The following is a 27,273-nucleotide window of genomic DNA, read 5'->3' as shown; positions in this document are numbered from 1 at the left end:
AAAAGTCACTAAATTAATGTGGTCAACAGACTGTGCAGAGGCTTTTAAAAACTTTAAATCGATCATAGCTTCCGCTCCAGTGTTCACTAGTCCAAGGTTCGACAAACCATTTAAAATTCACGTCGATGCATATGATTCAGGTGCTGGTGCAGTGTTGTTGCAAACTGGGGATGATCAAGTGGATTATCCAGTGTACTATTACTCTGAAATTTAACAAGGCAACAGCACAACTATTCAGTGGTAGAAAAAGGAGTGTTGGCACTAGTGTTATACTTCAATCTTTTGGCAGGCTATCTCACGGCACGGGAGACATCTCCCGTCACGCAGGGTGCAGTCGCACCTTCACAGATCTCCAGTATTATCTATTGATACTAATAATGGCTCAAAAGGGCCACCACTTACGGGCTATTCATGCCCGTGCCACCTTTAGGATGGCTTAATCTGCATCAATCAGTCAATCTCACGGCAAATATAGTGGAAGTGTATATGGACCATAACCCATTAGTTTTCACCCCTCAGATGAAAGAGAAAAATAAATGGATCCTCAGGTGGGCATTATACCTGCAGGACTTCAGTCTTACCGTAATCCACTTACCAGGTCGGCTAAACGTGGTAGCTGATGCGCTATCCCGGTTGCCTGAGTAGCGTACCTCTGAGCCACAGGAAGCCACAAACTATCATGTTTTATTTTATTCATGGAATCTCTTGTGACAAATATTCCTTGTCAAAATTGTTTTTCCCTTTGTGTGTTTTTCTTTAAGAGAAATTTCTTGTTTTTAATTTTCTTTTTAGGGTTATTTTTCTTTGTACGTCCTTACAAAAAATATGACTGTTCTTGTAGAAACTTTTTTTTTTCTGAAGGGGGGATGAGTTTTGACCCTGGGTTCTTAATTGGCACTGCCAGGAAACCAGGCTTAAATAGGATTCAGTTTTATTTTCATGCAGGTATCATTCACTTAAGTATTTTGGTAGTGATAGGCCATGACTGTTAGGGAGCATGTGTGGGTTTTTGAGTAAGTAAATATTAGAACATTAATTAATAGTTTGGGTTAAGTAGGAGGGGAGATTAATCTAGCAGTATAGACTTATATTTAAAGGGTACCTGGAACTAGCTTGGTTGGTTGGTCGAGGGTTCCGCTTCTCTGCCAGATGTAGGATTAACCTCGTTGCTCACAGAGCTGGTATACCCTGAGTTAATTATTAGTATGATGTAAAGCTATATGTTAGTTATACTTAGAACTGTTCAGGTAACAAGTAAAGGCTTATCTTGGAAGACTAGTACTTGTTACTGTACGATCAAGTTATTTACCGAGTCAGCAACCACATGTGGAAGCGAGAGAGGGGTCTTGGTTGTTGGGTGTTCAAAGGGTCTGGACCAGTGGCTGGTGACTCCTCCTCCTCCCATTTTTCCTCTCACCTTATCCTTTCAATACCAATTTAAGTACCATTATATACGTACCGTGCCATTGTAGTCTTAGTGTATTTCTTGTGTGTCCTCTAAGCCAGTGTTTTGAGCCCCAAGTGTTACCTGAGGGGTGGCTTAAGGGTGACCATAAGTTGTGTTTAAGTTACCAGTGTATGGTCTGTTCCCTTAACGAGCGTAGTCTTGCATCTAGTCGTTGTTTGTAACCTTCGTCTCCTTTCTATGTGGCTTCAGGGAATTAACGCAAGATTGAGGAGGTAAGAAAATTATTGTACTTAGGGGGATTACGGTTAATCAATTATATAATAAGGTTTATAACCAGAGTATAACTTTTTCCTTGTTGTAGTGGGGTTGTTAATCTCTCTAGATTACAGACCATTTATAGTATTGAATATTTGCTGGGATTTTATCCCTTTGGGCCAGGCCATCCCTAACCCCACTGTTTAATAACGCCGTGACCTTAGATATTGACCCCCACAGAACAAGCTCTAATCTATTACAACTGGCAACTAGAATTTAACCTTAACAAATGCATATTAGATATACAAGGTAGTGTGTTGAGGGCGTCGACCTGTGCTCGTCTACGCTCTCCATTCTAAGCTGTATTACAGACCCCAACTACCCCCAGATGACGTAAATCACCACCTACAGGCAGCCAAGTACATGGAGACCAAGCACGTCATAAGACATCGACAGTAACCAACTCAATTAACTCATTTACTTGCAAACAAAATTCAATACAAACTTTTCCTGTTGGGATTATCAGTACCTGCTGCCCACCACCGTGCTTCCTGACTCAAGTTTAGGCTACAATATTTTCTTCATACCCATACACAACCAACCATGACTTCCAAAAACCAGTTTGTGCACAGAAAAAACCCGCAAAGCACCAAGCAAGGCACCCTCCAGAACACCACCGACAGCTGTCGTTTCTCGCCCTCTGGGGTCAGTGGCGGCGCTGCTCTCCCCTCAACACCTTCACTGAGTCAGGGGATTGTTTCCTCACAAACATCTGCAAATTCCTTGCTAACATCCCACTTCATGCACTTCAAGCTTGCTGCAGGTCCCTCGCTGGAATGCCCTAATTGGTGTGAGAATCTGTGATTCAAGAAGCTGTGTCTAGTATTTCAGGCCCATATTATGATCACTCAGGACCTTCAACATGATGATTAAGTTAACTGTGCGAACCTGCAACAACAATATCAACAAATAACCCTTCTTCGTGTTGATGTTAAAGCCTGTCAAGTGAACCACCAACTTCAGTATAAAATAAACCGTCTGTTAGGAAAATACGTGTCTGAAACCAACGATTCCATAAAAAAACATAAGGAAGCGCTAGACAATAAATGCAAGCATCAGTACTATAACTGGCCAACAATCTATCTCCCAGGACGAACAAGACCAGCAAAAGTTACTGGACTGTTAATGTTTCATCTTCATCCATCCTTGAGGAAAGAGACGATGAAAAGTGTGTATAGGCATTGTACATGCTGTCATAATAGACCAAATGCGTTATGCAACCAACAAAACCATAAGTGCTACTTACAGCGTAGGCAAAAAGAATCCAGCAGGTCAAAATCAAAGAAAAATGCGCCTCAAACTAGCTACCCATTCCCTAAAATCCGATCTTGTCCAGACAGCAGTATTCTCTAACAAGGTGGGTTACATCTACAAGTGCCTGGCCAGGAAAAGGCAGGGACTCCTCTACTGTCTGCAGAAAATCAGTACACAAAACCAAGGTGTGATCCATCAGTGCTATGTAAAAGATGGCACAATAAGAGAGGAAAACTTACAGCAAAAACGTTTGTGGTATCAAATGAGGATAACTTCAATAAATTCCTCTCCCAATGTGGTCTATCAGTCCAGACTAACACGAAGTGCCTCATCTTAATTAACTCCCTTGTTACCTAGTGCAGGCTAGGTAACCTAGGTTTCATTGTTACCAAGCCTTCCCATACATTATTGCTCCATTGTACTCTGGCTATGCCAGTGTCAGTATTATAAACCATTGTTTGTGAACCTGAGTGTACCTCAAAGTAATCTACGTCATTTATACCAGTGTAATTTTAGTAATTTTACTGTTTATCAAGTTATTATAATTATAATAATAGTATAATTATCATTATCATAACATTCAATCTTTATTTAATTTAATCCAAATTTCATTATTCTACTAAAATCATTAGTTTTTTCTTTACATTGCATCATTAGTTGAACCTTTACCATTTTATTATCAAACAGCCTACTTATGCCACTTGGTATAGATCCAGAACAAACCTCGTATAAAGTATCTATGACAATCACTTCTATTGTCTAAATTGCAGGTATTATACAGCATACGATGTAAACAATGCATTAACACATCACAATAAATCTGTAATTAACAATGTACGATCACTAAGCAAACGCTGATTATTATAGTGCACTAATTGAAACAGTTAACAAATTCACCTTTATTATACTTGCTGAAACGTAGTTGAAAGAGAATAAAACACGACTTGCATACCAAACTATTCACTAGTTCACAACCGTCGGCTAATGCAGATGTGATGGTACTGATCTTTACTAACACCAAAAACTTTAGAATAAGGGCACTTTAGTACAACAGTTTCTTGACGTTGGGAAACCTTAGGAGAACGGCCTGCTAAAACAACTGCAGATGGTCTCCCTAACTTCCCCAGACTCCACTCCTCTAACAAATTCATCACTTACTCACAGAGGCACTCATTAACCCTGCAGGGAAACACTGACTGTCTAGCAGTGAGCGAGGGCGTGGCTTTGGTGGCACACTGGCTCCCTCTCTAATATATGTAGATCTCCCGCCCTGCACCACCTCCATCACTCACTCCAGAGGCTGTTGCTTGTTTAACGGTCCTCCCTTTGTAATGTTTACTCAAGTTACTAGACAAGTTACCAGACAAGTCACTAGGCAAGTCAAACTCCTTATGCCCCCGTCTTCTAGTCTTCTACCGGCTGCCTTTTTCTTTTTTTTTGGGGGGGAGACCTTGTCTGATGTTCTAGTTCTTGGTCTTGATTGGCCTTGAAATTGTGAAGAGGTGGCTTTCACGACTATAGTGGATTCTAAGTGTGAATAACTAAGCCATTATAACTATATAGCCGTAATGGCTTAGTGGGTTTTCCTGATAATTACCGTTCCTCATGCCCGTAGGAGTACTTGTATATTTATTCTACTCTTTTCTGTTTCCAGATTCTATGTTTTCCATTCTATTTCTCTCGCTTCAGATGCTGTCCTTGTTCACCTTGTCTATTCTCGTTGGACGCGTGATCCTTTGGTCACGGGTTCGATTCCCGGCGCCGGCGAGAAACAATGGGCAGAATCTTTCACCCTGACGCCCCTGTTACCTAGCAGTAAATAGGTACCTGGGAGTTAGTCAGCTGTCGCGGCCTGCTTCCTGGGGTGTGTGAGTGGTGTGGGGGGAAAAAATAGTAACAGTTGACTGACAGTTGAGAGGTGGGCCGAAAGAGCAGAGCTAAACCCCCGCAAGCACAACTAGGTGAATACAACTAGGTGAACACTACTATGTGAATACACACACACACACACACGGGGGAGCCGGTGACCGATCGGACAACACGCTGGACACGATCCTGTGGTCCCGGGTTTGATCCCGGGCGCCAGCGAGAAACGATGGGCAGAGTTTCTTTCACCCTATGCCCGTTACCTAGTAGTAAATAGGTACCTGGGAGTTAGTCAGCTGTCACGGGCTGCTTCCTGGTGTGTGGGTGTGGGTGTGCGCGCGCGTGCGTGTGTACTCACCTAATTGTGCTTGCGGGAGTTGAGCTCTGGCTCTTTAGTCCTGCCTCTCAACCATCAATCAACAGGTGTACAGGTTCCCGAGGCTATTGGGCTTTATCATATCTACACTTGAAACTGTGTATGGAGTCAGCCTCCACCACATCACTTCCTAATGCATTCCATTTGTCAACCACTCTGACACTAAAAAAGTTCTTTCTAATATCTCTTTGGCTCATTTGGATACTCAGTTTCCACCTGTGTCCCCTAGTGCGTGTGCCCCTTGTACAAATCTACAAGGGCCGTGACGAGGATTCGAACCTACGTCCGAGATGATCCCAGACGCTGCCTTAATCGACTGAGCTACGACATGGGCCCTTACTTCATTACACACAGAAATCACAATAGCGTGATGCATCAATGAACAAATAGAGGTAGAAGGGCCTATTGACATAGCTCGAGTGCATGGGGGAGTTACATAAAACCCTGGTTTGTGCCTCGGAGAGGCTGTAGAATCCAGTAAGTTTAGTAGAACTTCGGTTTCAACTCTTTTACCATGTCGTAGCCGAGTCGATTAAGGCAGCATCTGGGATCATCTCAGACGTAGGTTCGAATCCTCGTCACGGCCCTTGTGGATTTGTTCATTGATGCATCATGCTATTGTGATTTGTGTGTGTAGTGTAGTGTGCTCCTTGTGTTAAAGAGTCTGTCTTTATCTACCCTGTCGATTCCCTCGACAGGGTAGATATGTGGTGAATCTTTAATGTGGTGATCATGTCCCCCTAACTCTTCTGTCTTCCAACGAAATGAGATTTAATTACCGTAGTCTCTCCTCGTAGCTCATACCTCTTAGCTCGGGTACTAGTCTGGTGGCAAACCTTTGAACCTTTTCCAGTTTAGTCTTATGCTTGTCTAGATATAGACTCCATGCTGAAGCCGCATTCTCCAAAATTGGTCTGACATATGTGGTAAATAATGTTCTGAAAGATTCCTTACACAAGTTTCTAAAGGCCGTTATTATGTTAGCCTACCTGGCATATGCCGCTGATGTTATCCTCTTGATAAAAGCTTCAGGGGATAGGTCTGGCGTGATATCAACCCCCAGGTCGGTCGGTCTCTCTCTCTCTGAATCTTGAAGTATTTCATCTCCCAAATAATACCTTGTATCTGGTCTCCTGCTTCCTACCCCTATCTTCATTACATTTGCTTGGGTTAAAGTAACAACCATTTGTTCGACCATTCCTGCGGTTGTCCAGGTCTTCTTGAAGCCTCAAGCTGTCCTCATCCTGTCTTAATCTTTCTCATAATTCTGGCGTCGTCAGCAAACATTGAGAGAAATGAGCCTATAACCTCTGGGAGATCATTTACGTATATCAGAAACAGGATAGGACCGAGTACAGAGCCCTGTGGGACTCCACTGGTGACTTCACGCCATTCTGAGGTCTCACCCATCACTAACTCTCTGCTTCCTATTGCTTAGGTACTCCCTTATCCACTGGATCGTCCTACCAGTTACTCCTGCCTGTTTCTCCAGCTTATGTATCAGCCTTTTATGCGGTACTGTGTCAAAGGCTTTCCGACAGTCCAAAAAAAAAAAATGCAGTCCGCCCATCCTTCTCTTTCTTGCTTTATCTTTGTCACCTGATCGTCGAATTCATTCTATTAAGCCTGTAAGGCAAGATTTACCCTCCCTGAACCCATGTTGATGGGTTCTCACGAAGTCTCTTCTCTCCAAATGTGTTACTAGGTTTTTCTCACAATCTTCTCCATCACCTTGCATGGTATACAAGTTAAGGACACTGGCCTGTAGTTCAGTGCCTCTTGTCTGTCACCCTTTTCGTATATTGGTACTACATTAGCCATCTTCCATATATCTGGTTGGTCTCCCGTTTTCAGTGACCTACTATACACTATGGAGAGTGGCAAACAAAGTGCTCCTGTACACACTTTCAATACCCAAGGTGAGATTCTGTCTGGCCCAACAGCCTTTCTCACGTCCAGCTCCAATAGGTGCTTCTTGACCACATCTCTTGTACTTTCGAATCTTTCCAATGTCGCCTGGTTTGCTGCCACCTCTCCTAGTGCCGTGACTTCTCTTTGTTCTATTGTAAAGACCTCCTGGAACCTTTTGTCGAGTTCCTCACACACTTCTGTCATTCTCTGTGTACCTGTCCTCGCCATCCCTAAGTTTCATCACCTGTTCCTTCACTGTTTTCCTCCTGATGTGACTGTAGTAGCTATGGTTTGGTCTTGGCTTTATTAGCTATATCATTTTCATACCTTTTCTCAGCTGCTCTTCTCACACTTAACATACTCGTTCCTGGTTCTCTGGTATCTCTCTCTACCTTCTGGTGTTCTGTTATTACGGAAGCTCCACCATGCCCTTTTGTTCAGCTCCTTTGCTTTCATACATTCCCTATTTAACCACGGATTCTTCTTTTGCTTCTCTGTTTTTCCTGTCGGGCCGGGACAAACCACCTTACAGCCTCCTGACACTTGGGTGACATAGTCCATCATGTCTTGTACAGACTTGGTTATGAGTTCTGTGTCCCATTGTATATCCCTTAGGAATTTATTCATCTCCTCATAGTTTCCCTTTCGGTACGCCAGCCCTTTGTTTATCCAGTTCTTTTTTGGGAGATTCCTAGCTTAACCAGGTACTCGAAGTTCAATACGCTATCATCACTCATTCCCAGGGGGGGCTTCCAACTTAACTTCCCTTATATCCGACTCATTTAGGGAAAATATCAGATCAAGCAAGGCTGGTTCATCCTCTCCTCTCATTCTTGTCGGTCCCTTGACGTGGTGACTTCAAAAGTTTCTCGTTGCCACGTCCAGCAGCTTAGCTCTCCATGTGTCTGGTCCTCCATGTGGGTCTCTGTTCCCCCAATCTATCTTCCCATGGTTGAAGTCTCTCATAATTAGTAGTCTGGATCCGTTCCTGCTAGCCACAGAAGCTGCTCTCTCTATTATATTGATGGTGGCCATGTTGTTTCTATCATATTCTTGTCTGAGTCTTCTGTCGTTCGGTGGGGGGTTATATATGACTACAATAATTTTCTGTCCTCCAGTTGCTATGGTGCCTGAAATGTAGTCACTGAAACCTTCACAGTTCTGATTTACCATCTCTTCGAAACTCCAACCTTTTCTTATCAGCAAAGTTACACCACCACCACCTCTCCCGTCTCTCTTTCCTCACTACATAGTAGTCCTGTGGAAACACTGCGTTTGTTATGGTTTTCGTTAGCTTTGCTTCTGTGAGTGCTATTATGTCTGGGTTTTCTTCTAGTGCCCATTCTCCGAGTTCACTTGTTTTATATGTAATCCCATCTATGTTAGTGTACATTGCCTTGAAGCTAGCTTTCTTCTGTTCATTTTCTTGTCTCCTCTTTGGCGAGCATTCTGCTGGTTGGGAAAGCTGTTCCATGGGTGAGACGATCTGTGAGGTTTTGCAGGGTCTCAAGAGGATTTTGGGGGTGGGGGGTTCAAGGGAAGGGGGGGTTTTCATGTTCACAGAAAATGGTACCATCCGTTTTCTATGTGCGGCGGCTGAGACGCCAGAGAGAGACAGAAGGTAAACAAGAGCGTACAGGACGCCCGCCAAGCTTGGTAGCTACTAGTCATGTAATCATATTAAGTATTAAAGTCAGTAACCAAGTCATGACTTTACATCAACCCTACAACCAAGACTTCCTCAGTAACACACAAACACCACATTGGCGACGAGGATGAACTGTGAACGCAGGTATTTGTTCAGTTTCAAACACAAGGAAGAAGCATGCTGCCTGGAGGAGGAAGAGAAGCTGTGAGCGCCATACCCGATGCTGTATGCTAACCGATGCTGTGTGCTAACCAATGCTGTGTGCTAAACGATGCTGTGTGCTAACCAATGCTGTGTGCTACCCAAGCTGTGTGCTACCAAAGCTGTGCTGAAGAAACTGTGTACTGAGGAATCTGCCGACGTTGTGTACGAAACGACGCTTTGATGTGTACAAAACCTGATGTTTTGGTTACGAAACGACGCTTCGTGCTACAAAATTCATCACACTGAACTGACTGCTGTAACAACTGCTGTACCAACTGCTGCACCAACTGCTGTACCAACTGCTGCTGTACCAACTGCTGTGCCAACTGCTGTGCTGCTGCTGACCCAACTGCTGTGCTGCTGCTGTGAGTAGGAACAACACATGTACACAAGGGCTAGGTAAGAAGACAGTTGCTGCTATATTGTGCACTGTTGTGAACTTTTGCATTAAAATGCTTGTGTGCTTTGCAAAATTAAAGTAATTACAGTGAATTCTTGACTAACATATACAGTGCAGTAAGTGTTTAATATTCTGAGGAACATTTAAGTGATAAGTTACATTTATTCAGTAAAAATGGCAAATATACCTCAGTTTCCTGCATTTGATCCTGACTGTGACCAGACAAACCTGTCACAGAGGTGGGTCAAATGGCTTAAAAGGTTTGAAAATTTGTTGATAGTTTCTGACATCAAAAGTGCTGAAAGAAAGCGTGCCTTTCTACTTCATTATGCAGGTGATAGAGTTTGTGACATCTTTGACACACTGAAAGACACTGGTGGTGCCAAAGATTATGATACTGCCAAAGCCAAACTAACAGAGCATTTCAAACCAAGGCAAAATACTGCAATGGAAATTATGCATTTCAGGAGAGCAAAACAACTCTCTAATGAAACTGTGGATCAATACCACACACGTCTGCAGGGTTTAGCAGCCCATTGTGAGTTTGCTGATGTTGACAAAGAAATCAAACAGCAAATAATTGAAACATGCACATCTACACGTCTCCGTCGAAGAGCTCTAGAACTTGTTGATGATGAAAGTTCTCTTACCAAGATACTGGATATTGCTCGTCGAATGGAAGATGCTGCACGTGATGCTCGTGTCATGGAGTGCAGTGCCAACAACGGTTCTGCCACTGTTACTAACAGTGATGAGGTATGTAAGGTTCAGGGAGGACATCGTAATCAAAGAAGATATCATGGCAAACCTAACAGTAAATTTAGCCGAGAACCACGTCACAACTGGGGTCAAGGAACAAGGCTCAAGCAGTCACAACGACCCACATCAGAGGGTGTCAACAATAAATGTTACAATTGTGGAGGAGACTACCCACACCAAGATAATGTTTGTCCTGCTCAAGGTAAGAAGTGCTATGAGTGTGGAAAACTAGGTCATTTAGGTGCTATGTGTCGTTCCGCACTAAAGAAACCACAGTCAATGAATAAAAGCACTGTACGAGGATCAGGTCATAGGGGTCGAGGTGGTAAACACAATATTGCACCTCATATCCAGAATGTTAATAATATACAAGACAACATTTCATTACAACCAGTCTCAGATGACAGTGAATGTGATTATACTTATGGAGTACAAGCAATCACAGAATGGAATGATCTTCCAAACAACCCAGAGACATGTGTATACATTGCTGGTATTTGTCTCAAGGTTCTCATTGACACTGGATCAAACATTGACACCATTGCTGAGTGCCACTATGAGAAATTTAAAAAACAGTTCCCAAAGCTTGAGAACTATAATGGCAAAGCCACTGCCTATGCTTCAAAGTTAGCCTTGCCAGTGATTGGAACTTTCACTGCAGAGATTAAGTCAAAGAATGCAATGCTCATTACTACATTCCATGTTGTTAGGAATGCAAAGGAGTCTTTACTCAGTTACAAGACTTCAACCAAATTGGGGCTACTTCAGCTTTCTAATGCTGTAGCAGTGGAATCTGCAAACAATGTTGATGGTATTGTTGCTGAATTTTCTGATCGATTTAAATCCATAGGTTGTTATACTGATAGCAAAGTACATCTGCATATCAACCCAGATGTAATTCCAGTTGCCCAACCACATCGCCGACAACCATTCCATACTCGCAAGAAAGTCGATGCTGAACTGGATAGGCTGATGGAACTAGATATCATTGAACCAGTAACAGGCCCAACACCATGGGTAAGCCCAATTGTCACTCCACCAAAGCCGAAGAATCCAGATGAGATACGCATTTGTGTGGACATGCGTGTTCCCAACAAGGCAATAATGCGTGAACGCCATCCTACACCCACTGTAGATGATATGATCTACCGCTTGAATGGTGCAACTATATTCAGCAAGTTAGATTTAAACAAGGGCTATCATCAGCTTGAACTTGATGATGAGAGTCGCTTCATCACAACGTTTACGACACATCGAGGTCTGTATAGGTACAAGCGCCTGAGTTTTGGTATTAACAGTGCTGCCGAGGTATTCCAGCACATCATCAGCCAGGTATTGCAAGACATACCTAATGCTGACAACATGTCTGATGACATCATTGTTTATGGCCGTACCCAAGCTGAACACGACAAAGCTCTTCGTGCAACATTGCAACGCTTACGAGAAAAGAATCTGACGTTAAGCCGAGCAAAGTGTGAGTTCAATAAACATAAAATTGAATTCTTTGGACATGTACTTAGTGACAAAGGTCTGTCTCCAGATCCTAAGAAAGTTGCAGATATCAAGAATGCTGCACCTCCTTCAACGTCCACTGAAGTACAGAGTTTTCTGGGAATGGCAAACTACTGTTCTCGCTTCATTCCAGATTTTGCTACCATTACGAAGCCTCTACGTGAGCTCCTGAAGAAAAACGCATCATGGTACTGGAGCGATATCGAGCAAAATGCATTTGATGCTGTGAAAGATGCACTAGTAGAGAATGCGACTGCTGCATACTTTGATCCATCAATGGACACTGAGTTAACGGTGGATGCTAGTCCTGTTGGTTTAGGTGCTGTTTTAGCCCAACACAAACCTGGTCAACCAGATTCCCGAGTAGTAATTGCCTACGCTAGCCGTTCTCTCACAGATGTTGAGCAACGATACAGTCAGACAGAGAAGGAAGCTCTTGCTCTTGTATGGGGCTGTGAACACTTCAATGTGTATCTGCTTGGTGCGCCCTTCACCACGATGGTCACTGACCACAAACCGTTGGAGACCATCTTCAATAATCCAAAGTCCAAACCACCAGCTCGCATTGAGAGATGGGCTCTTCGTCTGCAACCATACAACTTTACGGTGAAATACAAGCCGGGTGCAGGCAATCCCGCTGATTACATCAGTCGACATCCTGCCAACAGTTTCACCATCACCAAGCATCAGCAAGTTGCCGAGGAATATGTACACTCTGTAACCTGTGATGCAGTCCCTAAGGCTCTTACTCTTGATGAAATCCGTACTGCAACCCTAGAGGACCCAACTCTGCAAGCAACAGTGGATGCATTGACTAAGAAAAAGTTTCCACGCATCCCACCCTCAGGAGTTGACCAAGATGCATTCAAAGCACTTGAACGCATCCAGACAGAATTAAGTGTTACGCAACAACGCGACACTGTGCTGCGAGGTACTCGTATCGTTATTCCAGCTGTTCTCCAGCAACGTGCTCTGAAGCTTGCACATCAAGGACACCAAGGTCTTGTTAGGACCAAACAGCTGATACGAGAAAAGGTGTGGTTTCCTGGCATTGATCGTCAAGCAAAGGATATGCATGATGCCTGTGTCCCTTGCCAAGCTGCAGTGGATACTTCAAGACCAACACCTCTACAACCTTCACCACTACCTGCTGCACCATGGACGGAAGTATCAATGGACTTCTGCGGACCACTACCAACTGGAGAGTACTTGATGGTAGTCATTGATGATCACTCACGTTATCCAGAAGTAGAAATCATCAATTCCACATCTGCAAAGGCCGTCATCCCGAAACTCGACAAGATCTTTTCAAACTTTGGCATTCCTGAAGTTGTCAAGACAGACAATGGACCGCCATTCAATGGACAAGACTTCGTCAACTTTTCTGAGCATATTGGATTCAAACACCGCCGTGTGACGCCACTACATCCCCAAGCAAATGGAGAAGTTGAGAGATTCATGCAACCTCTCATGAAAGCGGTACGCTGTGCTCATGCCGAAGGACGATCCTGGAAACAAGCTATGTATGCTTTTCTCAGGAACTACCGTGCAACACCACATGGAACACTGGGCAAGTCGCCTGGCGAACTTGTATTTGGACGTCCTATGAGAATCGCACTACCCGTCATGCCAGCCAAGGTAACGGATAAACGTCTCGCTCAGAAGGATGCACTAGCCAAGGGCAAAATGAAAATTGCTCATGATCAACGTGCAAAGGAACAGTTCATAAAGGTTGGTGACACTGTTCTCGTTAAAAAGAAAAAAGAGGGAAAGTTAGAGATGCCGTATGATACAAAACCATATAAAGTGATTAGTGTAAAAGGAACTATGGTAACAGCTAGTAATAGAGATCATAGTATAACACGTAATATGGCTTATTTCAAAGTGATTCCAACTAGTGTAGAAAATGATGAAGTGCAAAGTCGTGCAAAAGAAAAAGAAAAAAATAGTTATAACCCGACAAACAATTCATCAAGGGATGTTATTGTATTTGGGGACTCGCGTCCTAAACGTCATGTTAAACGCCCTACACGATTTGATGATTAATTGTGTTCCTATGTAATGAAAAGTATTTACTTATTATGCTAAACTAAATTTAATATTGTTTGAATAATGCAGATATCTCATTCAATATTTTGTAACTTTGTAGTACAGTTTCTTTCATGTTTGTTTAACATTGCATATGTATTTTTAACATTGAAATCCTTTGTGGAAAAGATTAAGTTGTTTAAATTCTTTGTGTGCTTAATTAATGTTAAATGTATGCAGTATCTCTTGATATGGTAATAACTTACTTTGTGTCAATAACTTTGCTTTGTGCTACAAGCATGGTAGACATCCTGTATTCATTCTTTTTAAAGAAAAGGAGGGATGTCATGTTCACAGAAAATGGTACCATCCGTTTTCTATGTGCGGCGGCTGAGACGCCAGAGAGAGACAGAAGGTAAACAAGAGCGTACAGGACGCCCGCCAAGCTTGGTAGCTACTAGTCATGTAATCATATTAAGTATTAAAGTCAGTAACCAAGTCATGACTTTACATCAACCCTACAACCAAGACTTCCTCAGTAACACACAAACACCACAGGGGGGACAGGAAGGGTGTGGGTTAAGGAGATAGGGGAGGGACATGGAGGATACGGGGTGAGGGGGGGGGGGAGAAGAAGGGAGAGGGAGGGCATGGGATGAAGGGGAGAGGATGGGGGGGGGGGAAAGGCAGTAGGAGGGACATGGTGGGAATGGGGGAGGGGTGACAAGGTCAGAATAGGGTGGGGGGGGGAGGGGGGGGCAAGCATTTGGGTGGGGGCTGGTAGGGTGAGGGGAAGAGGGTTTCTATGCAGACGGGGGTGGTGGTATTGCCCTCCCCTCTGGTGTTGCTGGGATGCTGGTTGTGGGTTACCCTCTTGTCTCTGGGACTGTTGTGTTGGGGGCTGCGATTCCCTGGTTTACTCCTCTCTCCCTGCGCTTCCTCCTTGCCTGTGCTGCCCTGGCTCTCTCCTCCTTTGTCCTGTCCCTCTGCAGGAATACTTTCTTTTATTCTTCCACATACTGCAGACGACTCTTCCTTTCTAGAATAACCTTCTTCGTGGCTTCGTTCGAAACCACCTTTACCAGTCGGTTTCTGTCCTTGTTGTACCAGCTCAACCTGAAAACCTTCTCAATTTTTTGTTCAGCCCCTTCCATCTGTAACCTTCAGTACCCCATGTACTGCCCCTCTATCCTTGCTATTCCATTCCTGCCTGGTGGATCCTTCCTGTTCTTTGTTGCCTACAACTACCACTGATCTTTTTTCCCCAAGCAGCTGACTGGTACACCTTGCTGCTTCATGTGAGGTAGTTGTTTGCATGGCTACCTCCCTCCCTGTGTCCATTGCTTCTGAGCTCGCTCTTAGTCTTTCGGCAAATGTTTCAGGTACAGAGGCATTTCCTTCCAATGCAACATTCCCATCTTCCCTTTGGATGATAGTCTGATACTCGGCCTCTTTATTTTTCTCTGAGGGATCTGATCTCCTCCCTTGCTGATGTCAGTTCACTTTGCAGGTTGATAATTGTAATCCTCATTTCCTGTATCTCCCTCATGAATTCCTCCAGAACTTGGGTTAACATTTCCTTCGTTTGGTCACTTTGACTATTCCCTGTGTCCCCTGTTGCGTCCTCTTCCCATCTTGTCACTTTCCCTGATATGTTTTGATAGGGTTAGGCTGGGGGGGGGGGGATGCAGAGAGCGCAAGAGCGCCCCAGAGAGAGAGAGAGAGAAAGCGAGCCAGAGAGAGAGAGAGAAAGCGAGCCAGAGAGAGAGAGAGAGAGAAAGCGAGCCAGAGAGAGAGAGAGAGAGAGAAAGCGAGCCAGAGAGAGAGAGAGAGAGAGAAAGCGAGCCAGAGAGAGAGAGAGAGAGAGAGAGAAAGCGAGCCAGAGAGAGAGAGAAAGCGAGCCAGAGAGAGAGAGAAAGCGAGCCAGAGAGAGAGAGAAAGCGAGCCAGAGAGAGAAAGCGAGCCAGAGAGCGAGCCAGAGAGAGAGAGAGAGAGAAAGCGAGCTAGAGAGAGAGAGAGAGAAAGCGAGCCAGAGAGAGAGAGAGAGAAAGCGAGCCAGAGAGAGAAAGCGAGCCAGAGAGAGAAAGCGAGCCAGAGAGAGAAAGCGAGCCAAAGAGAGAAAGCGAGCCAGAGAGCGAGCGCGTGCGAGCGGTGCGCATGCGCGTAGAAAAAAAGTAGTAGTAGTAGTAGTAGTAGTAGAAACAGTTGATTGACAGTTGAGAGGCGGGCGGAAAGAGCAGAGGGCTCCCGCAAGCACAACTAGGTGAACACTCAAACCAGGCTACCGCCAACCTCACCCCTCACCCCCGGGACTGACCATCCATCCCCACCCTCCTGATTGCCCTCTTTCCTCTCTCCCTTACTCTCCCCATATCCTTCACTCTCCCTCTATATTCCTCTCTACCATATTCCTCTCTACCATATTCTCCCTCGCGCTCCATCTCTTCCCCCCACCCCGCACTCCCCTCCTCTGGAGGGAATGGAGGACTAAGGACAAAGCTGCAGTGTCTGCTATATTAAAGGAGATAGGAATGGAAGGGGCTGAACGAGACATAGAACAGTTTTTCCGGATTTGCCATTACAAGAAAGACAAAAAGATTGATCAAGGTAGCATTCAGGACCTAGGACCTCATAGTAAAGAAGAGCAAACTAAAAAATGCAGGGAATTACAGAGAGATATACCTTCAGAGTGACATGGACAGGGACGAGATAATAAGGACAGCAGATGCAAGGAAAAGGCATAGGGGGAGGGAAAGGAGCCAGGGAACCTCAGCCTCCAACCCAGCAATCCTAGAGGATAGTGGGGAACCCCAATCCAGCAATTCAAGAATCCCAGAGGGGACTGCAACACCCCAGCCCACCCCCTGCACAAATCCTTCCTTGCCCCTGCACAATGCCCACCATATCACCCAAATCCTCCCTTATCCCTTACGCCGAGTATCCCCTGCTTTCCCATCCCCTGGTCGTCTTCCTGCCCCAGGCAGGCCCAGGCAAGACCTAAGCCCTCCATCCCCCACTCCACCTTCCCCCCTCCCCCCAAACCCCAGTTAACTACACCACAGGAGGGTGTGCCCTCTCCCCGAGCAATCCCTGCCCTCCAGCTTCAAGCACTCCCGGCCCTTTCACCACCAGAACTTTTTCCTGTCCCAGTCAGGCCTGGGCCAGACCTAAGCCATCTATCCACAACTCCACCTTCCCCTGAACCCCTGGCAACTACCTCACAGGAGAATGAGCCTCCCCAAGCAGCAATACCCATGGAACAACTTCCTACACTTGTGGGGAGGAAGGGCGAAAATGGATATAGGAAAGTGAGTTTCAAGGTAATGTACTCAAAACATCGATGGAATTGCCAATAAAGCAAGTGAACTGGCGGAAAGGGCGCAAGAAGAAAACCCAGATGTAATAGGACTCAAAGTTGTCAGGAGTCATAACAGACAGCCCTGATGTAGTCTAAATGAATAGACTTATGTCTATTCATGAATAGACATGGACCATGGACTACTATTCACGGTTATGCGAATAATAGTCCTTAGGAATGAGTTTCCAAAGGACTACTATATAATAAGGAAAGAGAGAGAAGGGAGAGGAGGTGGAGTGACATGCTAATAAGGAAGGACTGGAGTTTTCATGAGATGGAAATTCCGGGCTGTGACGGATTCAGAGATTACATAACAGGAACTATAACAATGGGTGGACCTAAGATAATAGAGGCAGTCATTTACAACCCTCCCCTAAATGACAGAAGACCCAGATAGGAGTTTGATAGAAACAACATGGCAACCAATAATATAATAGAGCGCCTCTTCAGTTGCCTGCAGGAATGGCTCAAGACTCTTAATCATGGGCGATTTCAACCATGGAAAAATAGACTGGGAGAATGGGAACCCACATAGAGGTGCAGATACATGGAGAGCTAAACTCTTTGAAGTGGCAACAAGGAACTTTGAGCCAGCACGTCAGGGAACCGACAAGAATAAGAGGCAATGACGAACCAGCTAGACTCGACCTGATATTCACCCTGAACAAGTCAAATATGGGATGTCAATAGTGAAGCCCCCATAGGAATGAGTGACCACAGTTTATGGACATTTGAGTACTTGGTGGAGGTAGGGATCTTACCCAAAGACGGGATCGGAAGGGAAAAGACTAAATTACCAAAGAGGAAAATATGACAAGATGAGGAACTTCCTAAGGGAAATACCATGGGAAACAGAACTTATAGACAAGACTGTACAGGTTATGATGGATTATGTCACCCAGATGTGCCAAGAAGCTGCAGACAGGTTTATCCCAGTCCAAAAGAAGGAAAACGAAAAGCAACAGAATACATGGTTCAACCAGGAATGTAAGGTAGCAAAGCAAACGAGTAAAATAACATGGAGAAACTACAGAAATAACAAAACACCAGAGAGCAGGGAGAGATACCAGAGGGCCAGAAATGAGTACCTCAGAGTGAAGAGGGAAGCAGACACACAGTATGAAAATGACATTGCGAGTAAAGACAAGACCAACCAAAACTGCTCCACAGCCACATGAGAAAAACAACAGTGAAGGAACAAGTGATGAAACTGAGAAAAGGGGAGAACAGATACACAGAATGACAAGGAGTGTGAAGAACTCGACAGGAGATTCCAGAAGGTCTTCATAAAAGATCAAGTAGAAGCCACTGCACTAAATGAGGAGGCAAACCAAGCGACCTTGGAGGATTTTTACCTTACCAGTGGTGAGGTCAAAAGGAATCTGTTGGAGCTGAATGTGACGAAGGCTGTTGGCCCTGACAGAATCTCACCATGGATGCTAAAATAAGGTGCACAAGCACTACGTGTGCCACTCTCTATGGTGTATAACAGGTCACTGGAAACAGGAGACCTACCGGAAAGTTGAAAGACAGCTAACGTAGTTCCAATATACAAGAAGGGTGACAGGCAAGAGGTACTGAACTACAGGCCAGTTTCCCTAACTTGTATACCATGCAAGGTGATGGAGAAGATCGTGAGGAAAAGGCTCGTAGAGCATCTGGAGGGAAATAGCTTTGTAACACACCACCAACATGGGTTCAAAGATGGTAAATCGTGCCTCACAGGTTTAATAGAATTCTATGAACAGGTAACAAAAATTAGGCAAGAAAGAGAAGGGTGAGCAGGCTGAATTTTCTTGTACTGTCAGAAAACCTTTGACACAGTACCCCATAAAAGGCTGTAAAAAAAGTTGGAGCAACAGGCAGGAGTATAAAATGGAGGGTGCTCCTGTGGATAAGGTAGTATTTAAGCAACAAGAAACAGCGAGTAACTGTGAGGGGAAGACATCAGAGTGGCGAGAAGTTACCAGCGGAGTCCCACAAGGCTCAGTACTTGGTCCCATCCTGTTTCTTATACATGCAAACGATCTTCTGGAGGGTATAGACTCATTCCTCTTAATTTTTGCATTATCAGCAAACATTATGAGAAGAATCAAGACAGATGAAGATAGACAGAGACTACAGGATGACCTGGACAAACTGGAGGAATGGTCTAGAAAATGGCGGCTAAAGTTCAACTCAGGAAAGTGTAAAGTAATGAAATTAGGCGAAGGGAGCAGAAGGCTTAACAAGGTACCATCTGGGAGGTGAAATCCTGCAAGAGTCAAATAGAGAGAAAGATCTGGGGGTTGATATCACACCGAACCTGTCCCTAGAGGTTCACATCAAAAGGATATCATCAACGGCATATGCTAGATTGGCCAACATAAGAACTGCCTTTAGAAACTTGTGTAAGGAATCGTTCAGGACCCTGTATACCACTTATGTCAGACTAATCCTGGAATATGCAGCTCCAGCCTGGAGTCCATACCTAGTTAAACAACTAGTTTGGGGGCCTGGTGGATAGCGCGCAGGACTCTTAATTCTGTTTCGCGGGTTCGATTCCTGCACCAGGCTGAAACAAATCGGCAAAGTTTCTTTCACCCTGAATGCCCCTGTTACCTAGCAATAAATAGGTACCTGGGAGTTAAGTCAGTTGTCACGGGCTGCTTCCTGGGGTGTGCGTGTGTGGTGTGGAGGGGGGGGGGAAGGTAGTTAGTAAACAGTTGATTGATAGTTGAGAGGTGGGCCGAAAGAGCAAAGCTCAACCCCCGCAAACACCTAGGCGAATACAACTAGGTGAATATACACAAGACAAAGCTAGAGAAGATTCAGCGGTATGCCACCAGACTCGTTCCGGAAATGAGAGGCATGAGCTACGAGGAAAGGCTAAAGGAGCTGAACCTCACGTCCCTGGAAAAAGAAGAGTAAGGGGAGACATGATAACCACCTACAAAATTCTCAAGGGAATTGACAGGGTGGACAAAGACAAACTCTTCAGCACGGGTGGAACACGAACAAGGGGACACAGGTGGAAACTTAGTACCCAGATGAGCCACAGAGACGTTAGAAAGAATTTTTTCAGTGTCAGTAGTTAATAAATGGAACGCACTAGGCAGTGATGTGGTGGAGGCTGACTCCATACACAGTTCCAAGTGTAGATATGATAGAGCCCAGTAGGCTCAGGAATCTGTACACCAGTTGATTGACGGTTGAGAGGCGGGACCGAAGAGACAAAGCTCAACCCCCGCAAGCACAACTAGGTGACTGTACACCCACACACACTTATGTCGATGACACCTACGGTGACGACGCCTACGGTGACGACGCCTACGGTGACGACGCCTACGGTGACGACGCCTACGGCACCGAGGTTTATGAAGTATAAGAAAATTTGAATATATTAAGTTTTCCAATTAACAGACACACACGTACGTGTATGCCGAGGACGCGTACGGTGACAACGACGCCATCCGCTTTCTTCCTTCACAAACAATCCTTTGTTGTGATCATGTACACTCCTTTCACTACTCCTGTCTTGCCTCCCCTGTACATTCCTAAGGTAATGTGGTGATGCAACCTAGTGGGCTGGATGGCAGAGTCCTAGTTATCGTCTTTCCCCCCATCGCTTGCTTTTTACGCTGCTGATCACAGTACTCACAAGCCAATTGTGACCTTGTACAACCCCTATGCGTTTTGTATTTCCTACTCGGTGTTGTGTAATAACCCATCATGTTTCAGCGTGCATAGTCCAAAAGGAATTGTCTATTGAACATTTAGAACGAACATCATTAAGAACAAATCTCGTTAAATGAGGCAAGTCAAAGGGATAAAATTCGCATACAAATCTGTGAAGATGGAAAGGAAAAGGTACTGGAAAAGAAGGATGTCAAAGCTGTGTTACTGAGTGTTGTACCAGAGCCCTGTAGTGGGCCTGATGGTGACCACTTCCAGTCCCTCCATGCTCCCACACGCTCTGTTGGGGTGGGGGGGGGGAGAGCTACAGACAAATTTTATCCCACCGCACCAACATCCGCTTGGAGCCGATCAAGGGAATGCTGGTCCAAGCCTGGTGTTAGTTGCTGCTACCACCATTTGCCTTTGTGGGTTACTGGTGTCCACTGAGGGTCACCAGACGAGAATCGAGAATTCCATTCTACATGCACCTGAACTCAAACATCAAAACTGTATTAGCGTATGCCCTAGGTCTCCCTCTTAGGGAGCCAGTCGGCCGAGTGGACAGTACGCTGGACTTGTGATCCTGTGGTCCCGGGTTCGATCCCGGGCGCCGGCGAGAAACAATGGGCAGTTTCTTTCACCCTATGCCCCTGTTACCTAGCAGTAAAATAGGTACCTGGGTGTTAGTCAGCTGTCACGGGCTGCTTCCTGGGGGTGGAGGCCTGGTCGAGGACCGGGCCGCGGGGACACTAAAGCCCGAAATCATCAAGATAACCATCTCAAGATAGACATATGCTATCTTAAGAGCAAGATGATTTCTGCGGATGGAAATCCTGGGGAATAGAAGATTGCAGTGATACCGGGTCATTTTAAAACGATGCCGTACTAAATGCCTTTATGTAGGAGTATATCTAAAGAAAGCGTCAGTGGATAGATCATGTCAATTATTACACACATCATAAGATGAGGTAAAATACACACAAAGGGATTAGCTACCTCATCCCTTTGTGTGTATTTTACCTCAATAAACTTATTATATTGAAATTTAAATAATATAAATTAAAGATCAAGATGAGAATACAGGGAAGTGAGCAACCACTGTGTAGTCGGGCAACTTTGGGGACGATTGTGGGAACCGACCTGTGAGATTTATATTTATTTAATTTATATGAATTTATATTTACGTTAATTTATATACTTCGATAGCAATTTGTATAATAATGAGTGGACTGTATTTCTGCAATAATCTCATAATCTCACAAATCGATCCTCTACACATTAGGGGGGGTTTATTAATTGAATATATATGCAGCCAATCAAACTACAGTAATAACTACACATTATTAAACATTGAAGAGGTTCCTTATCTTATAGTACAGCAGACTAGTCCACCAGGTATAACTAGGGTGTAGACACCAAATTATCCTCTTTGAGGTAGCTTCCATCACCCAGTAACTGGTGCACAAAGTCTTCCTCGTCTTGACCTGTCAAAAGGGCGCTAACTGTGTAGCCAGAATCCTATATATGACAAGCTATATCAGAGAAAACACTATACAGTACATGGAACAATAAAGACCTGGCTTCATTACCTTTAGTATGAGGCGATTTCGCGTTCTAACCCGCTAACCCTACCCAATGACATTAATGGCCACTAATGATAGATAATGGGTTTCGGAAAGAACACTTAACTTGATATGTAGACAGCGTGTTGAAAAATGGTACACCTTTGGTTTCCATAACACTACGTCCAAGTAAATTTAACAGGAGCCGAATTTGCTCCCGTGTGAGCCTCTGGTCTCAATATAAACAATGGCTGCCCTCCTTCCTCACTCTGACGCCTGGCTTACATTGTCCACATGTCAGAAAGTGATAGAAGGGTCACATTTACTCTACTTTAATATTGATAATTAAGTTAATTTATATAAGATGTTTTTATGATGGTAAAGTCCAAAGACTTTAGTATTTAGTATTTAAGAATAATTCCCAGCAGAATAGCTGGTCAATTTATAATGGTATGTGGTGATGATATCCCGTTTTCTTTAGATGGTAATTCCACTACAAGTTACGTTTTCTATGGGAAACTTGTTGGTAATACAGCAATTATCTGTATGATTATTAAATGGTGTCGGATTTTCCGACAACGATTACTGCCTTTCAGTAAATATATTTAGAGTGCTGTTGTGAATTATCTAGCTTAACCAGATGCCACTTGTAGCAATTATTGGTAAATTGTCCGAGTGACGGTGATTAATGTAACTGTTGGTGTTTACTTAACAATTGCTCAAATAATTCACGTTAATTGTATCCGATTCATGGTCGTCCGCGTGACGTGTTAACGCAATTGATTTAATAAGAACATAAGAACAAAGGCAACTGCAGAAGGCCTGTTGGCCCATACGAGGCAGCTCCTATTTATAACCACCCAATCCCACTCATATACATGTCCAACCCGCGCTTGAAACAATCGAGGGACCCCACCTCCACAATGTTACGTGGCAATTGGTTCCACAAATCAACAACCCTGTTACTGAACCAGTATTTACCCAAGTCTTTCCTAAATCTAAACTTACCCAATTTATACCCATTGTTTCGTGTTCTGTCTTGTGTTGATACTTTTAATACCCTATTAATATCCCCCTTGTTATATCCATTCACCCACTTGTAAACCTCTATCATGTCACCCCTAACTCTTCGCCTTTCCTGTGAATGCAACTTAAGCTTTGTTAATCTTTCTTCATATGAAAGATTTCTAATTTGGGGAATTAACTTAGTCATCCTACGCTGGACACGTTCAAGTGAATTTATATCCATTCTATAATATGGCGACCAAAACTGAACTGCATAATCTAAATGGGGCCTAACTAGAGCAAGATATAGCTTGAGAACCACACCAGGTGTCTTGTTACTAACGCTGCGATTAATAAATCCAAGTGTCCGATTTGCCTTATTACGAACATTTATGCATTGATCCTTTTGTTTTAAATTCTTACTAATCATAACTCCCAGATCCCTTTCGCAATTCGACTTCGCAATCTCAACACCATCTAGCTCGTATCTTGTAACCCTATCATCATTACCTAACCTCAGAACTTTACATTTATCAGCATTAAACTGCATCTGCCAATCCTTCGACCATTTCAAAACCCTATCTAGATCAACTTGAAGTGATAGTGAGTCCTCCGAATTAATTTCCCTACCGATTTTCGTATCATCGGCAAATTTGCAAATGTTGCTACTCAAACCTGAATCTAAATCATTTATATATATTATAAACAACAGAGGTCCCAGGACAGAGCCCTGAGGCACCCCACTTACAACATTTTCCCCACTCTGACTTGACTCCATTTATACTAACTCTCTGTTTCCTTTGGTATAGCCATGCCCTAATCCAGCTTAATATAGCACCCCCAATACCATGAGACTCTAACTTTTTAATCAGTCTTTCATGTGGCACTGTATCAAAAGCTTTGCTAAAGTCAAGGTACACAACATCACAATCCTTACCACTATCAACTGCCTCAACAATGCTAGAATAAAAAGATAACAAATTTGTTAAACATGAACGGCCATTTATAAAACCATGTTGCGACTCAATTATTAATTTATGTTTTTCAAGATGAAGACGAATTTTATTTGCTATTATAGATTCGGGTAACTTTCCCACAATAGACGTTAGGCTAATTGGTCGATAGTTAGACGTAAGTGATCTATCTCCTTTCTTAAAAACTGGTATCACATTAGCAACTTTCCAAAACTCTGGCACTCTGCCTGACTCTATTGATTTATTAAATATGGTTGACAGTGGATCACAAAGCTCCTCTTTGCATTCTTTAAGCACCCTGGCAAACACTTCATCCGGCCCTGGGGATTTGTTTGGTTTGAGTTTTACTATTTGTTTAAGAACATCCTCCCTGGTAACTGTTAAACTCGTCAACCTGTCCTCCTCCCCACCCACATAGACTTGTTAGGTTGAAGGCATATTGTTAAGTTCCTCTTTAGTAAATACAGATACAAAATATTTATTAAAAATACTACTCATCTCTTCATCACTATCTGTTATTTGACCTGTCTCAGTTTTTAATGGACCTATCCTTTCCCTAGTCTTAGTACGATATAACTGAAAAAACCCTTTAGGATTTGTCTTTGCTTGCCCTGCTATGCAAACTTCATAGTTTCTTTTTGCTTTCCTTATCTCTTTTTTAACATTTCTAACCAGTTGTACGAATTCCTGTTCAAAAGTGACCTCCCCATTTTTAATCCTTTTGTACCAAGCTCTCTTTTTACCTATAAGGTTCTTCAAATTCTTTGTTATCCACTTTGGGTCATTGGTATTCGATCTATTCAATTTGTATGGTATACTACGTTCCTGTGCTTTGTTTAGAATATTCTTAAATAAGTTATATATTGAATCCACATCGAAATCCCCATTTACGTCACCTATCGCTGGGTTCATGTCTCGCTCCAAGACCGGCCCCCACCCCATACCCAAGACTTTCCAATCAATTTGACCCAAAAAATTTCTCAGGCTATTAAAATCAGCTTTTCGAAAATCTGGCACTTTAACAGAATTTTCTCCTACAGGTCTATTCCATTCAATGCTAAATCTGATTTCTTTGTGATCACTGTTCCCTAGCTCACTCCCTATTTCGATGTCATTAATTTGTGTTTCCCTGTTAGTTAACACTAAATCTAAAATATTATTTTCCCGTGTTGGTTCCTTAATGTGTTGCGTACGAAAGCAATCGTCAATTAATTCTAGAAAATCTTCTGCTTCACTATTCCCTGTTTTGTTTAACCAGTTTATTCCATTAAAATTAAAGTCACCCATGACGTAAATACTATTAGATCTAGATGCCCTAGATATTTCATCCCATAGATGCTTTGCTTCCATTCTGTCTAAATTTGGTGGCCTATATATAACTCCTATTATAATATTATTTGCTTTTTCGTATAATTCTATCCAAATAGTTTCTGTGTGTGGCTCAGTTTTGATTCCCTCTTTGAGACTACATTTCAAATTGTCCCTAACATATATGGCTACTCCCCCACCTCGTCTAATATATCTATCAGTGTGAAATAGTTTAAATCCATTTATTTGATATTCAGCTAATAGTTCTCTATTTTCTACATTCATCCACGTTTCGGTAAGTGCAATAATATCTATTTTTTCTGTGCAGACAAGAGCATTTAATTCGTTAATTTTATTTCTTAGACTTCTACTGTTAGTGTAATATACCCTAAGTGAATTGCTATTTTGAGGCCCTTCTCTTTCCCTGATCATTTTGCCAATTCCTTTCTCCCACAAACACATACTTTTATTACCTCCTTCTTCCAAATCAATTCCCATACCTCTATCTACTAACAGTTTAAACCCAAACAAACACCTCTAACCACTTCTTCCAACGAGTTCGCAACAGCAACAACCCCAGCTCTCGATAGATGCACCCCATCACGAGCATACATTTCATTTCTTCCATAGAAGTGTTCCCAGTTGTCTATGAAAGATATTGCATTTGATTTGCAATATCTTTCCAGCCGGCAATTGAAACAAAGTGCCCTCGATATCCATTCATTTCCTACTCCCTTTCTTGGAAGAATGCCACATATGATCGGGATTCCTCCCTTGCTCCTAACTAATTCAATGGCTGTCCTGAATCTCTGTATTAGTTCCTCACTCCTAACTCGTCCAACATCATTACCCCTGCACTAATACAAATAATGGGTTTGTTTCCATTTCCTGTCATAATATCATTCATGTTTCCAACAATATCACCAATTCCAGCTCCCGGATAGCAAACCCTTAATCTGTTCCCCCTATCTCTGGCTCAAAACGTTCTGTCTAAATACCTCACCTGGGAATCTCCCACAACCAAAATTCGCTTCGATTCTCCCTTTTCCTTTCGAGCAGTTTGAGGGACCTGCGCAGTTTGAGGGATTGTCAGTTTGAGGGATTGTCAGACAACAATGTCTGACATTGTTGTTAAAGTAATTTACTTGTGTTGTTGTATGTCTTAGTGGCATTAAGTAAAGTAACGTAAATTACTTGTGGGTGTGTTATTGCGGTGATTGTCTTTGTGACATTGTTGTGTACGCTGTTACAACCCTGAGAACATAAGAACATAAGAACATAAGAACAAAGGTAACTGCAGAAGGCCTATTGGCCCATACGAGGCAGCTCCTATTCTATAACCACCCAATCCCACTCATATACTTGTCCAACCCGCGCTTGAAACAATCGAGAGACCCCACCTCCACCACGTTACGCGGCAATTGGTTCCACAAATCTACAACCCTGTTACTGAACCAGTATTTACCCAAGTCTTTCCTAAATCTAAACTTATCCAATTTATACCCATTGTTTCGTGTTCTGTCTTGTGTTGATACTTTTAATACCCTATTAATATCCCCCTTGTTATATCCATTCACCCACTTGTAAACCTCTATCATGTCACCCCTAACTCTTCGCCTTTCCTGTGAATGCAACTTAAGCTTTGTTAATCTTTCTTCATATGAAAGATTTCTAATTTGGGGAATTAACTTAGTCATCCTACGCTGGACACGTTCAAGTGAATTTATA

General features: G+C 43.4%; 1 pseudogene; it reads left to right on the top strand.

The window, feature by feature from the left end:
* The first annotated feature begins 20,591 nt into the window (after window positions 1-20,591).
* LOC123751869 (motile sperm domain-containing protein 1-like) lies at window positions 20,592-21,277 on the top strand (annotated as a pseudogene).
* The last annotated feature ends 5,996 nt before the right edge of the window (window positions 21,278-27,273 follow it).

The sequence above is a fragment of the Procambarus clarkii genome, chromosome 39, assembly GCF_040958095.1.
Source record: "Procambarus clarkii isolate CNS0578487 chromosome 39, FALCON_Pclarkii_2.0, whole genome shotgun sequence".
Classification (NCBI taxonomy): Eukaryota; Metazoa; Arthropoda; class Malacostraca; order Decapoda; family Cambaridae; genus Procambarus; species Procambarus clarkii.
This window is presented reverse-complemented; position numbering and strand designations above follow the sequence as displayed.